The following is a 15,848-nucleotide window of genomic DNA, read 5'->3' as shown; positions in this document are numbered from 1 at the left end:
CCTGAGTTCAGTCCCTGGCCAGGGAACTAAGCCATGCAGCGCGGCCAAAAAACAAAACAGAACAAAACAAAAACAAAAATAGACCACCTTGCAAAATGAACAATGTTTGAAAGACCTATAATGACAAACCCATGACTTGTGCACACTAGTGGGTCATACCATCCAGGATAAAGTTACGAGTCTACAAAGGTATCATAATAACACAAAAACAGTTATAATGTACAAAACGACATACTGTGATTTTACCAAGAAAAGTGAGCATTAAAACCTGAAGTACATTAAATTCACTACATTTGATGTTCTCCTATGATCACTGATATAGAAAATACATGCAGTATGAGACCACAAAAATCCAGATTTTTTTGCTAAAAAGTTACATTGGAGGGCAATTATTGTGCTACTGAACAGATTAACACAGAACTCTTTTACATAGTAAACACTCAGAACTGTTTTATATATTAAAGAACTTGTATACCTTAAACATTCACAAAAATCAGAGTCACGCCCCTTTTTGGGAACACAAGCATTCGTTACATAAACAAGGCCACACTTGCCTTTGCTCATCAGCACCCACAAAGGGCCATCCACTCTTTCGGGTTTTACCGGAAGCTCACGGCCCTGCAGGCACTGATCCCAGCAGGCACCGCTTCAGTTCCTGACATGGTTTCTCAATGAACAGCGTCAGGGCCAGCCCAGTGATGAAGGTCAGCAAACAGTGTCCAGAGAAAAGACAGAACTAGAGAGAAAGAGGGGCAGAGTGGACACAGTCTTGCTACAAGATTCCTAGTGCATTTGGAATACGTGTACCATCCTGGCTATATGAAATAGCTCTGTAAGACAAACAGCCCTAAACATTAAAAATAAAGAGAAGGGGCTTCCCTGGTGGCGCAGTGGTTGGGAGTCCGCCTGCCGATGCAGGGGACACGGGTTCATGCCCCAGTCCGGGAGGATCCCACGTGCGGCGGAGCGGCTGGGCCCATGAGCCATGGCTGCTGAGCCTGCGCATCCGGAGCCTGTGCTCCGCAACGGGAGAGGCCACAGCAGTCAGAGGCCCGCGTACCGCAAAAAAATAAAAATAAAAATAAATAAAAAATAAAGAGAAGAAAAGAAAGACATTATCCTGTGCTGAAGCCCTCCTGCCAATAAAACAAAGAACAATAGGCTTTTGACAAACAAACAAACAGAAAATAAGGTTCTAATGAAGCCAATAGTTTGCACTGCTCCAGGGGAGAGCCAATTGTGTCACTACAATGAGCTGAGCGCTGGGGCTGCCTCACCATGTTGATGTCAGTGTAGTGAAGAAGCGTCTCCTGGAGCCCACTGTAGAGGATGATGAGGATGGGTGCACCAAGTAGCAAGCGTAGCTCATGCTGGCCAGGAAACTCCAGATATCCCAGGAAAGCAGCCGGTGCACCAGACCTGGAGGGAATAGGCACCGATTCATGGAGCTTCGAGCCCCTCCCTGGGCCTGGGAAGAGGCTGTGTCATCACTGCTCCCTCTGGGTTCTGCCTCTAAGTCTGTGAACTTTCTACTAAGAAGGTCTTTTTCATTATAATTTTTAAGAGAATGTACTGAAACAAACAAAAACAACAACAACAAAAAAAACCCAACTTCCCACTGCAGCAATATGAAAATAATAATAAGGGATGCTAACATTGAGCTTACGGCCAGTTTAATCCTTACTGGGTTTCAACCTCTGAGCACACAACATTCCACATATAAAACAGGATGCAAAGTCCCTTTGCTAACCTGGGCTCTGATTCAAGGCGCACACCACCAGCTGCTGGGCCTTGGGACGAGGCTGTTAACATTGTCTGGCCTCAGACCCTTCGCCTTCTGTAACTTGGTATATCTTCTACAATTGGGTGTCCCATATGAGACCTACAAGCCACTCGTGGCTATTTAATTTAAATGAATGAAAATGTAAAACAATGAATAAGACCAGTGGCTCTCTGCAGTGGGTTGGATAGTGGTCTCCCAAAAGCTTTGTCCACCTGGAACCTCAGAATTGGAAATAAGGGTCTTTGCAGATGTAATTAAGGTAAGTAATGGGTGGTGAGATCATCCTAGATTAGGGTGGGCCCTAAATCCAAAGTGTCCTTGTAACAGACAGAAAAGGAGACACAGACACAGAGGAGAGACACAGGGAGATGGCCATGTGAAGATGGAGACAGAGCTTGGAGTGATGCACCCACAAGCCAAGGCATGCTGAGGACACAGGAGAGGATGGAAGAGATTCCCCCTCAGAGCTTCCAGAAGGACCTTGCCAACACCTTGATTTTGAATTTCTAGCCTCCAGAACTGTGAGAGAATCAGTTTCTGTTCTTTCAAGCCACAAAAAAAAAAGAAAGAAAACATCCAGAGTAATCTTTTAAAATCACGAACCAGATCACGCCACATGGCATTTAGAATAAAATCCAGATTCTTCCCCATGGCCTTGAAGGCCCGGCATGACCTGACCACTACCTTCTGCTCTTTCCTCATTCCCATCTCCCTCCTGCCTTGATCTTTGAGCCCTATCTCACTGGTCTTCTCGCTGTTCCACTCACCCACTAAACATATTCCAGACTGAACAATGCTGCCTTAGCATTCCCTCTGCCTGGAGTGCTTCTGTACCACATATTTGCAAATGCACCCCTAATCCAGTTATCCTCCCACCCCTGATTTTTTTTTTCTTTTAATTTTTGGCCTCACTGTGCGGCTTGCAGGATCTTAGTTCCTTGACCAGGGATCGAACCCACATCCTCAGCACTGTAAGCACGGAGTCCTAACCACTGGACCACCAGGGAATTCCTCTGATTTATTTTTATTCACCATGTTTATCTGCATCTGAAATTATATTACAAATACATTTACTTAATATGGCACTGGATTCATTTCCTATGGCTCCTGTAACAAATTACAAAAGCATGGTGGCTTAAAACAACAGACATTTATTCTCTCAACATTCTGGGGACCAGAGGTCCAAAATCAGTATCAGTGGCCAAGATCAAGGTGTTGGCAGGGTCACATTTCTCCTTCGAAGCTCTAGGGGAGAATCTATTTCTTGTCTCTTCCAGCTTCTGGTGGCTTTGGCATTCCTTGGCTTGTGGTTGCATCACTCCAAGCAACATCAGCATTTTCATCTCTCTCTCTGTCCCATCTTCATATCACCATCTCCTCCATGTGTGTGTCAAGTCTCCCTCTGTCCCCCTCCTATAGGGACACATGTGATTGCGTTTAGGGACCACCCAAATAATCCAAAATAATCTTCCCTTCTCAAGATCCTTAACTTAACCACATTTGCAAGTTCCCAGGGATTAGGACCTGGTAACTTGGAGGCTATTATGTAGGCTACTAGAGTCTCCTGGTCTCTCACTTCCCCTTCCCCACTGCAATCTCCTACAAGAGGGGGATTTTTCTTGCCTATTGTGATATCCCCAGCATCTACAGCAGTGCCCAGCATACAGCAAGCATTTAATAAGTATCTTATATAATCAAGTAAATAAATACAAATGGACTCATAGACAAAATGTGCATTTGCACCCAACCGAATCCCAAATGATAAGATGAACCAAGATATTTACTGTGGAACAAACAAAATAGCTGTAGAATTAAGTCAGTAAAAAACCCATGTCATACAGGTAAGCCAAACACAAAAGAATGTGCCCCAGCACAAACAATACCATGTCATGAACTAGGACTGGCTCCAGCCAATTAATCACATTAAATTAACATTAATTCAGATTTTATTGGTTTTATGGTTACTTTATAAATTTGTTTTGGCTTTATAAATATATGTGCTATAAACATAAAAATTTGCATCTAGGTTTATGCTTGCTAGTGTTTAGGTAAAATTAGGATTAAAATAATTTAAGCCAATACTAAGGATCCAAAAGAATTCTTATTCCTTTAGAATGGGTCCGCCTATTATTTAAGTTTGAGGACCATTGGTGTAGGTGACAGGGCATCACTGAAAAGTTTGTTTGTTTGTTTTTAATATTTATTTATTTATTTGGCTGTGCAAGGTCTTAGTTGTGGCATGTGGGATCTTTTTTAGCTGCGGCATGCAGGATCTTTAGTTGTGGCATGTGGGATCTAGTTCCCTGTCCAGAGATCAAAACTAGGCCCCCTGCATTGGGAACACAGAGTCTTAACCACTGGACCACTAGGGAAGTCCCAGCACTGAGAAGTTTTAATCGAAGGAGTGACATGGTCAGAAGGTGACTCTTGCAACTCAACGAGACCAGCATGGTCTGCATTGGCCATGACTGAAGATGATGGAAAAAATGATCTGAACCATCAAGATCCCTCCTTGTCCTGACAGTCTCAACTGAATACGTCTTCTTCCTCAAACATGACCACATGACCCAGCAATTCCACTATTGGGTATATATCCAAAAAAACCCCAAAACACTAATTTTGGAAAGATACATGCACCCTAGTATTCACAGCAGCATTATTTACAATTGCCAAGATATGGAAGAAACCTAAGGGCCCATCAACAGATGAATGGATAAAGAAGATGTGGTGTATACATAAAATGGAACACTACTCAGCCATAAAAAAGAATCAAACCTTGCCATTGGTGACAACATGGATGGACTTGGAGGGTATTATGCTGAGTGAAATAATTCAGACAGAGAAAGACAAATACTGTATGATATCACCTATATGTGGAATCTAAAAAATACAACAAACTAGTGAATATAACAAGAAGCAGACTCAGATATACAGAACAAACTAGTGGTTACCAGTGGGGAGAAGGAAAGGGGGAGAGGCAAGATAGGGGTAGAGGATTAAGAGGTACAAACTATTACATATCAAATAAGCTACAAGGATACATTGTACAACACAGGGAATGTAGCCAATATTTTATAATAACTATAAATGGAGTATAATCTTTAAAAAGTGTGAATCACTGTATTGTACACCTGTACCTTATATAACATTGTACATCAACTATACTTCAATAAAATAAATAAATAAAATTATGAAGAGGAAAAACATGTTCTTTTATAAGTATACTTTTCTAAAGGTCATCAGGTGGACACATTTTTAAAACATTTATCTAAACCATCACCTCCTACATTCATCTACTAATCAATCTTGGTATCTTACAGATAGTGTTGGAGATACAAACCTAGAACATTAGTCACACCTATAATAGTGGTTGGCTAATAACAATACACCTTTGAATGATAAATTGCTCAAGAATGAGCCAGAGGGCTTATTCATCATTCGGATTAAAAGAGGTATGTATTATACACACTCAGGCTAATGACTGATAGTATTTACTAGCTCCACTGTACTGGTAATACTGCAAATTTGTTTCATGTTCTAACTTAACCTAAGTCACTCCTCTCTAATCCTGATGGACATTAACCAGTTTGACCCAGCAGGACTGTCACGTTAGACAGGAATACTGTGTTGTTTGCCACCACATGAGAGGTGGCCTGTACCAGGCCAGGGGGAGCAGTTGTTTATGTTCTGAGGCTCTGTCAACAGCTCAGGGTCACTGTCACCAAGTGGAGGTCATGTGATCCAAACAGCCGCCCATAAACGCAAATACATCAGCCAAGGAGAATGCAACCGATTCTTCTTTAACATCATTTCTCCAGAGAAGAGAAAGCTTTTTAAATTGAAGTTAGGGCTTCCCTGGTGGCGCAGTGGTTGGGAATCCACCTGCCATTGCAGGGGACACGGGTTCGAGCCCTGGCCTGGGAAGATCCCACATGCTGCGGAGCAACAAAACCCATGCACCACAACTACTGAGGCTGCGCTCTAGAGCCCACGAGCCACAACTACTGAGCCCGTGTGCTGCAACTACTGAAGCCCGCGGACCTAGAGCCCGTGCTCCACAATAAGAGAAGCCACCGCAATGAGAAGCCCATGCACCACAAGAAAGAGTAGCCCCTGCTCGCTGTAACTAGAGAAAGCCTGCGCACAGCGACAAAGACCCAACGCAGCCAAAAATAAATAAATAAATAAAATATTTTTTTTTTAAATTGAAGTTAAAGAACAAATCCCTCATCATTAGATACTCATAAAACTCAAGAACAATTTGAACAATCAAACATCTTGGGGGTGGGCGTGGCTAGTGTACAGAAATGAAGAGCAGGGGCTGTGGGCGGTGCCCTCAGGCCTGGGCTCACTTTCTAGCTGAGTGACCTTCACACGCTGCTTCATCTCCAGGCACCATTTTCCTCACTGAGAAACAGAGCTAATTATAGCTCTACCTGTAGCGGTGTGGCCAGTATTGCCCGAGACCACAGGGGTGAAGTTCTCCACGGGGCCTGGCATAAGCTTGTGCTCAGTAAGCAGGACTTGCTTATGTTCACTTCATCAGGTTTCTCCAGCCACCTTTGCTGAGGTTAAGGTTCACAGGCCAAAGTTTAAACTCACCCTGATTATCTCCCAGGGGTATAAAGTTGTGTTGCCTCCACCTGGCTCTGATTCCGTCATTTCAGGGCTTCTGGGCAGTGCAGGGCCAGAACCTCTGCTGGGTGATTCCCGCCAGCCTTTCTCTGTCATTTGCTGACACCTCAAGCACCTCATGCCAAATAGAGAGAAAAGGGGGAAAACGTCAGGTGACTTGAATAGACATTTCTAATCTGGAGAAGATCCCTTTCTTTCCATTTAAGCTCGTTTTCTGCCCGACTCTGAAAGCCAGGCTCAACAGAAACAGTGTCCCCAGTCATCAAAGGGCTGAAGGGGGTGTTGCCAACTCTTCAGTCCCTAAGCTCAGATGAGGAGACCAAGGAGACCAAGGCCCAGGCTGGGTGTGGTCAGTACTCTTGTCCCAGCACTGGTAATTTTTTTTCTCAAGACATTACCCCCTACCTGTTCTTTTCCAATTTCTAAACTAGCTTCATTGGAGAGGCTGCACATTTTTCTTTCAGAACCTGCATTTGTATATAAACCAGTGTAAACATCTAAACCAGAATATGTGAGTGGGTTTCCCCAAGTATATAGACAGATGGATGTTCTTGAGTCACTATCAGTCATTCAGCGGCAAATAAAAGTCTCTCTGGGTACGTGTGTTTTCACACCATCGCCTTTAACAGGCCAGTGTGTGAGCCCAGAGCAAGCCCCGTGCTGCGTCAGTGCATCCTACTTCCGTAGCCTTCTTGACGCGCGAACAATACCCAGCCCACAGGGGCCGCCCACAGGGGCCGGTGGAGGGCCTGGTGACGGCAGCGGCAACTGAAGAGGCAGCGGACGCGTCACCCACTGTGTATGCCAGGGCAGCCACTAGGGATAGAGTCGACAGAGAGCAAATCCACCGCAGCAGAGCCTGCACCTACAGGGAAAGGAAAGGCACCGTTCACAGCCCGTTTTGGCCACTGTGTATTTAATTCTTTTTACGCTCACTTTTTGTGTGTTATTAGTGACTTTAGGGGTCTATTTGTAAACCTCAGTCAATGACCAAATCTGACCGAATAGAAAGTTCAGATTAGTGGTTACGGGGGTAGGGGACAGTGGGGGGGTGTGGCCACGAAGAGGCAGCACAAGGGTGACCTTTGTGGTGGCAGAGGAGTTCTGTACCTTGATTGTGGTGGTGATGGTTACACAAATCTACAGACGTGCTAAAATTGCACAGAACTATACACACACACAAACGAGTGCACATGAAACTGGTGGATCGAAGGTCTATGGATTGTGTCAATGTCAATGTCTTGGTTGTGATCATGTGCCATAGTTACCCTAACATATTCCTGGTGGGGAAACGCAGGTCAAGGGTACACAAGATCTCCTCTACTATTTTTGTGACTTATGGTGACTCTTGAGTCATTTTTAGATGAAAGTTAAAAGAAACAAGTAATGCTCCAACCCACTCCCACCACTCCTAACCTCCCATTCTGTTCCTTAGCCAAATACGGCTCCTTGATTGTTTCTGCTCCCTACCATAAATGTGAGGGGCCCCGGCACACAGCCTGTACCTGGGCTGCACCTGTCACTAGGGACATAAAATGGCGGAAGGAATGGGAGAATGGAGATGTTTCCAGCTCACAGAATAACCCCGTGAGTTAAATCCTATTACTGGGCTCAGTTCAAGATCTTAGATGTCACCTTACTTGACCTTTTTAGGCCCAGATCTATCTTCCAAGGGTCTCTCTTGCTTCTTTGTTCCAGTTCTCAAGGTGCTATGATGACATCTACATCAACCTGAACTAGCATCTTATCACTCTACCATCTTGTCTCTAAAGAGAAGCTCTCCCCTCCTTGGGTCTCAGGTTCCTGCCCTAGGTTCTGGCTACAGGGAACAAAGTTACTTCCTCAGGGGCTCTCCACAAGCCTCCTCTTAGCCTAGGGTCCCCTTCACTCTTACTCAGAATGCACACTGACTTATTCCTACCACATGGAATATGCCTCAGCTGCCTCCAGCTGGGACGCTGTGTTCTTATTTTCTGGCTTCTACAGTTTGTACTTGGCCTACTCATCCCATCGAAGTCATTCCTCCAGCTCTGCTTGACTTGGGTTCTAGCTCCATGCTCCCTGGTCCTGACCTGGTCCTCTGAGTGTTCCCAAATGCTCCATCATCATCTTAGGTTTTCCCCTCTGCTCACACCCAATTTCTCCCTGGGCACCATGAACCTGGACTATGCAAAAGCACCTCTTGAATGGTCCTCTGTTGTAATCTACAACTGAATTGTGCATTTTCAGGGGAATATCATAACTCCAACCTATAGGAAAATACACATGGAGCACCTGTGTATCCATTCCTTCCAATAAAGCCCTAGCTCCTGTTCCTGCTATGAGCAACACAAGATTTTCCAAGGACCAGTGCCTCATCTCTAGAACGTTTAGGTGAGGTACCCACAAGACCTAGGCAAACCAAGGTCGGGCCTAGCAGTGGGGATCTGGGGTCAGCATTGCCCCCTAATAATGCAAGGGAATTCTGGGCCTTTCTTCCATTGAGAAGCAAATTATCCGTCATTCATTTATTGAGTGATTTCAGAACCAGGTGCTAGAAATTCAGAGGTGAATAAGACATGTTCTGCCCTCAAGGTCTTATGGATCAACAAAAGTCATATGAAAAAGTTTTGCACAGTTCAAGGCCAAGGTAGTATTTTAAATAGATTGCCCTGTGGGTGGATTTGAGATCAAGAAGACAAGAGGCAAGAAAACTAGTGAAGAAATCCAAGTAAGAGATGAGACAAGCTTCAACAAGGTCAGTTGGAAAGGCTACGAGAGGATGGCAGGAGAAACAACCCGCGGGGCTTGGTGGGTGATCGCGTGGGCAGGAGTGGGCAACGAGGAGGAGGCATCCCACCCGTCAGAGTCTTGGTACAGAGCCAGAGAAACCACTGATATGGGAAAACACACCCAGTAGGATGGCAATGGCAAACCCCATGGAACTTCATGGTTAGGTGGGTTGGATTTTTTTTTTTTTTTTGCAGCACGCGGGCCTGTCACTGCTGTGGCCTCTCCCATTGCAGAGCACAGGCTCCGGACACGCAGGCTCAGCGGCCATGGCTCACGGGCCCAGCCGCTCCGCGGCATGTGGGATCTTCCTGGACCGGGGCATGAACCCGTGTCCCCTGCATCAGCAGGCAGACTCTCAACCACCGCGCCACCAGGGAAGCCCGGGTTGGATTTTTAATAGCACAAGCTCTTTGGTTTCCAGAGATAAGATTCTTGGTCAGATTGGACAGTTCCATCTGGGAATCAGGTCGTGAGGTGTCCAGAGGGAGGAAAGCTGTTACTTTGCCTTCCAGATGGAATTTCTTTCCTGTGGGTCATCATTCTGATTCACCATCCAATGTCATTAGTCAAGCCAGAAACCTGTGTTCATCTTGGACGCCTCCAGTCCCAAGCAGACCCAGTCCTTACAGTGAGGTATGGGGAAACCATATACCTTGGTTTTGAGAATGTTTGCCTCGTGGTTTTGGTGCATGTAAATGGTCAGAAAGAGGCCCACAAAGAATGGCCCAAATCGGCCACAGGGCTTCGTGTAGTACTCCAAGATATATAACATAGCTGCATTTTCACTGAAAAACACAAGGACGTAAGGCCAAAGGTTACGTTTGATCTGGACGTGGCAAAAGGAATCCCTCAGATGTCCATTGGAGCAATCAGCAAACCCAAAGGAAAACTGGGTGTACATTTGTTCATTTCCTCAGTAATAATCCACAGTGACCTCATGATCCTGCCTTGGGCCACAGCTGGCTTCCTAAAGTTCCAAATTCCCTTGGGCCCCTCCACACTGGCTCCCAAGGAAATATGATGGCTGTGTTCATTTTAAATAGTTGTTTCTCGTGGCTGGTATGCTGGGATAGCTCTAAAAATGTGGTTCCAGGCTTCCCTGGTGGCGCAGTGGTTGAGAGTCTGCCTGCCGATGCAGGGGACACAGGTTCGTGCCCCGGTCCGGGAAGATCCCACATGCCATGGAGCAGCTGGGCCCGTGAGCCATGGCCGCTGAGCCTGCGCTTCCGGAGCCTGTGCTCCGCAACGGGAGAGGCCACAAGAGTGAGAGGCCCGCGTACTGCAAAAAAAAAAACAAAAACAAAAATGTGGTTTCCAGAGGTGACCCTCTTCTGAAAGGCGTGAACCTCTTCATGGAAGCACTTACAAAATTCGGTTGCTTGGGCCACACCCCCGGAGATTCTGACTCCATTGGTCCAGGATGGTGCTTGCTGGAAGCATCAGTGGGATTTCAAATCTCCCCAAGTGACTCTCATTTGCATCTGGAGTTGAGAACACCACTGGGCTACACAGGGGCGAGCCTCCTTCTCGGTCACCTGGCCATGCCCACAGAGGCTGATGTCATGACGAGAAGGGCACGATGCTTCCCTGGTCAAAAGGCCTGGGGTGTAGTCTGTCACTCATTCATTCATCTATTCCACTCACAATACATTTTGAGCACTTTTGTGCCAGACACGGTTCTGGGCTATTTTACATCAGGAGGTCAGTGAAGGTTGCTCTGAGAAGGTGATGTATGCACAGACACCTATAGGAAGTGAAGGAGCTAGCCCTGCCAAGATCTAGATTCTAAAGGAAAAGTATTCTCCTGTGAGGGGATAGCACGTGCAAAGGCCCTGAGGAGGGAGCATGTTGGGTGCGTGGAAGGAAGGAGGCCAGTGTGGCTGGTCCTGCGTCAGCAGGCAGGGAAGTGATAGATGAGGTCACACAGGGATTCTGCCTTGGGACCAATGGAGGAATGTGAGCAGATGACTGACAGGATCCGATTTGCATTTTCATCTCTCTGACTGCTGCCTTGAGAATAGATTAGCAGGAAATCTTACCAGTTTTTCCTGTAGAAGACACAGGGTGGTTATAAGGAAGAAGTGTTATATATACCCCCATTGGAAAGGCAAAATAGCATAGTGGGTAAGGTCCCAGGTTCAGCTCACAACTGTATCCCTTACTAGGCGTGTGACCTTGAAGAGGTAACCCCAGCTTCCTTAAATTTCACTCTCTCCGTTCCATAATAGAGATTCCAAGCGGCAGTTCGCCGCTGGAGGAGAAACGCAGTACAGCCACCTGGGGGCGCTCCTTTCCTCCGAGAAGTATTTCAATGGGCAACAGTGAGTTCCCTGTGTTTTCAGAGCAGACGCCCAGCACAAGTTGAAAGGTTCAGAAGTTTGGAAACAAACACGCAATCAACTTTCCCATCAAGGCCGAACAGTTCCCACCCAGTTTTTCCAGGAGCCGATGTGCACAGTGCAAAGAGCCTGGCATCCATACAGCAGCCCTGCCTGGGAGGTCCTGGACAGTCCGAGGGCAGGCGAGGGATAGAGCAGGGCGGGCTGGGAACCGCGGTTACCTTGCTTCTGACGGAGCTGCCACCGGAAGGTTATAAGCCAGTGTGAGCAGAGGCGGTGAAAGATGCCAAGAACAGCGTGGCCCCGAGGAGGACAAGGGCGTGTTGATTTCTGCAAAGAAGAAAGGACGTTCACTTTCCTTCACCGCAAAATTTGTGGACACGAAAGACTCGCAACCTTGGCAATCAGAGGCGCTTCCTGCCAGCCTGCCTTTGAGAGAGGTTGCCGTGGGCGCAGCAGCTGTGGCCAATGGGGGCCGGAGCTGGGCTGGAGTTAGAGAGCCTCAGTTAGCCTTTAGTCTTGACCATTTACTAGCTGCCAGGCCCTGGGCAGGACCTTGAACTTGAATTTCTTCATCTTCACCCTGAAACTTACTGTGCAGCTCAAAAGGAGACCATGCTTGGGAATCTCCCTTGCCACCCATGAAGCACTGTATGGACAGACGTGGTGGTTGATTCAGGAGAGAGATGACTGTCAGGCACAGATGGGACACAGGGATCCTCCACCCACCCGAACGGAGAATCTGACAAATATCAGGGTGCAGGTAGTTCATGTGGAGGGAGGAATAAAGGATGGGGTTGGAACAGGGAAGCAGGAAGGCCAATGCAAAGATGCAGTATCACGGTGGCCAATGCCAGAATGTTCTGTGGAGCCTTATGAAATGCAACTCAAAACTGTCCTGGGGGATGAAAGAAAGAAGCATTTTCCTACTGTCTTCTATACCCCCTTGGGTCAAAGGTGGCCCCACAAAAATTAATTCCTCCACAGTCTGGGACTCTGCACGTGTAAGGCTGAGAGGGTTCCTGAAGGAGTCCCAGCTGTAGTATGTGGGCAGTTCTGGGGCAGGAAATGAGATTTCGGGACACAGGCACAGAGCAAGGCACTGTTTGGTTGTATCTACTTGGGATTGTGAGGATCAGGACCAGGAGGCTCTGCAGTGGTATGGAAGAATTGTCAAACATGAGTGCCAAACCAACCAGCACAATCCTGCCTTTAGCAGTCCTATTCCAGTGCTCGAAGTTGCCATGGTTCTTCACGAGGAAGGGATGAGATACCATTTGCTTAACACCACAGTGATACAGGGAGCAAATTATTTTTATCTAGAGTGCCAATTCTAGTTTAGTGTTAATGCTTGGAATGGAAGAGGAATCCTAGCTCAGTGGTGCAGTGATTGACTAGTAATGTCTGCCATGAGTGTGGGCAGGGAAGGTGTGGTAACAATGCTGTATGTTTACCGTGCCTTTTGCCAGACCCTCCAGTTCAGTCCTCCTTGAATTACTAGAATTCTGTAAGAGTGTGTTATCTGAAGGAAAAAAAGCCCTACCTTTTATATCCATTTAGAGGCTAAATGTAGTAGCATAGTCACAAGTTTGGGTAGTGCTGGTTTTTAGCTGAGGAATTGAAATCTACCTTCCATGACAGCCTCTTGGAAAGATGCTGACATTGGGGCCGGGATGCCTCAGTCATAAGGACACTCAAGTAGGTTTCCACCAGGTCTAGAGTGGGGAGGTACTAAGAACTCACTGTCCTTGGTGGGTGGTAAACCATTCAGTCAGGCCATCCAGTAAAAACCCACATCCACCCAAGGAAATATTTGTTTAACTCCCTGAAGGACTGGAGCCCAAACCATGGCACCTCCTCTCAGGATTCAGACAAGTCTCCACTAGCTACCACCGCTACAAAGACTCTAATAAAAGCTTCCTAATACAGACTATTATGGGCTGGATTGTGTCCCCACCCCTGCACCCACCCACCCACATTCTAAACCCCGGGACCTCAGAGTGTGACTCTATTTGGAGATGGGGTCTTTAAGAGATAATTAAGGTGAAATGCGGTCATTGGGATGGACCCTAATCCAATATGACTGGTGTCCTTATAAGAAGAGGAGATTCGGACACAGATACCCCAGAGGGAAGACCATGTGATGACCCAGGGAGAAGACAGCCATCTACAAGCCAAGGAGAGAGGCCTCAGAAGAAACCAACCCTTTCTCCACTAAACACCCTGACCAGCAGTCAGGGCATCCTGCTGCCAATGTACCTCGGAGGGAGCCAGTAGAGGCTTGCCCTTTCTCCTTGGCTGGGGCTTCAGGGCTGGCTGAGCCATGCACCTGCCCACCTGTACCTGCAGGCACCCACCATGTCTCCAGAGCCCTTCCAGCAGCCATAGCCCATCACAGAGGGCACTGTGCTAGCTCCCATATGTACGATCTCGCTTTCTCCTCTGGCCCTGATGTGAAGTGTATCGTCTCCATCTCATAGACATGAACAATTAAGATGAGAGTCCAGTGACTTACACTGGGTCCCCCAGCTGGTAATTTATCAGTCATGATTTGAACCACATCTTCTGACTCAAGCTCACTATACCAGCAAACTACCTCTGTACCTAGTGGAAGCATGGAACAATGTTTTTTAAGCGGTCAGCCAAAAACTCTTCTACATTTGAAGTTAGGAAACTTCACGTGCTTCAGATATGCATGTAAATAGACAGATCTGTCTTTTTAAAAATTATTCAATTCTTAGGATACATTAAAATTTGGAAGGACTTCCCTGGCAGTCCAGTGGTTAAGACTCCACACTCCCAGTGCAGGGGGCATGGGTTTGATCCCTGGTTTGGGAACTAAGATCCTGCATGCCGTGCAGCGCCACCAAAAAAAAAAAAAAAAAAAACTGGATGCATTTTCCTTGCCCAGAATACTTGAGTCTTTGCATGTGGCTGGAGTGGGCAACATCATGGGTCAGCCTGTGATTTAAATGTCTCCTTGCAAAGGGCATTAACAGGTAATCGTGAAACAGAGCTGGTCAACACATATTTGGAATTCAGCTCCACTGCTAGTAATCAAAGAATTACAAATGAGATATGAAAAATGAATTTTTCTTACATATCTTAAAATAACAAGGTTTGCATTTTGGGTTTTTTTAATTATTAATGGTCCATATTGGCAATGGTGTAATTAGATGGCCAGAGGACTGAATATTGATACAGCCTTTAAGGAAAGCAATTTGTCATCATACTTCAAAAGCCCAAAAGACTCATGCCCTTTGACCCAGTAATTCTTCTTAGGATATGCATTCTAGAAATATCAGAGTTGGAGACAAATGGTTACCACGAAAATGTTTATGAGACGGTTATTTATAAAATTGGAAATAATCTAAGTATTTAACACTAGGGGAAGATATAGGTAAACTACAGTTCATTCATGAAATGGAATGTTATACAGACATTAAAAGTATGTTAACTTAAAAAATAAAATAATATGGGAAAATGCTTATATCATAAAACTATTAGAAGAAAGATCTAAAGTATATATGCAGAATCCTTTCGTGTATAAAAAACTGTGCAAAATAAAAGATCAGAAGAATAAACATCAAAATATGGATAGCAAAATCACTGCTCCTTAAGTGAGGAAACAGGTCTAAGGTGATTGTTTTTTCCCTTTTTTATCCTAATATTGTCCAATGTTTCTTAAATTGAACATGTATTTTAACAAAAGGGATCATAAATCTTTTAAAATATGGCATGGACAATCCACAAACTATAATTCTCCCGTGAATTACTGAGCCCTTAAGAGTTTTTCTAAAACTAACAAAAATTAAGGTGATAAACATCCAACGTGGGAAAGCAGGTACACTGATGCATTGCTTGGGACACTATAAATTACTCCACCTTTCTGAAGAGTAATCTCACAATATGTAACAAGCACCTCAAAATTGTTCCTACCCTTTGACCTAGTAATTCCACTTGGAAATAACCCCCCAAGGAAATAAGTACAGAAGAGGAAAAAGTAGCATGTTCAAAGACATTCGTTGAGGTGCCACTTATAATCATAAAAAATTGGAAACAGGGACTTCCCTGGTGGCGCAGTGGTTAAGAATCCGCCTGCCAATGCAGGGGACGCAGGTTCGAGCCCTGGTCCGGGAAGATCCCACATGCCACGGAGCAACTAAGCCCGTGCACCACAACTACTGAGCCTGTGCTCTAGAGCCCGCAAGCCACAACTGCTGAAGCCCACATGCCACAACTACTGAAGCCCGCACACCTAGAGACCATGCTCCACAACAAGAGAAGCCACCACAACGAGAAGCCCGCACACCACAACG

The 15,848-nt window shown here is 45.8% G+C and overlaps 1 pseudogene across 1 annotated transcript in view; it reads right to left on the bottom strand.

Annotated features, from left to right (window-relative positions):
• Positions 1-610: 610 nt before the first annotated feature.
• Positions 611-15,848, bottom strand: part of LOC307062487 (O-acyltransferase like protein-like) — a 59,221-nt pseudogene continuing 43,983 nt past the window's right edge. Inside the window, exons 12-16 of the transcript in view lie at positions 11,751-11,859; positions 9,843-9,975; positions 7,098-7,283; positions 1,278-1,419; positions 611-736 (exon numbers count right to left, since the gene is read on the bottom strand). The product of the transcript in view is annotated as an O-acyltransferase like protein-like (transcript). The remainder of the gene's footprint in view (positions 737-1,277; positions 1,420-7,097; positions 7,284-9,842; positions 9,976-11,750; positions 11,860-15,848) is intronic.

The sequence above is a fragment of the Hyperoodon ampullatus genome (genome assembly GCF_949752795.1).
Source record: "Hyperoodon ampullatus genome assembly, chromosome: 13".
Lineage (NCBI taxonomy): Eukaryota > Metazoa > Chordata > Mammalia > Artiodactyla > Ziphiidae > Hyperoodon > Hyperoodon ampullatus.
This window is presented reverse-complemented; position numbering and strand designations above follow the sequence as displayed.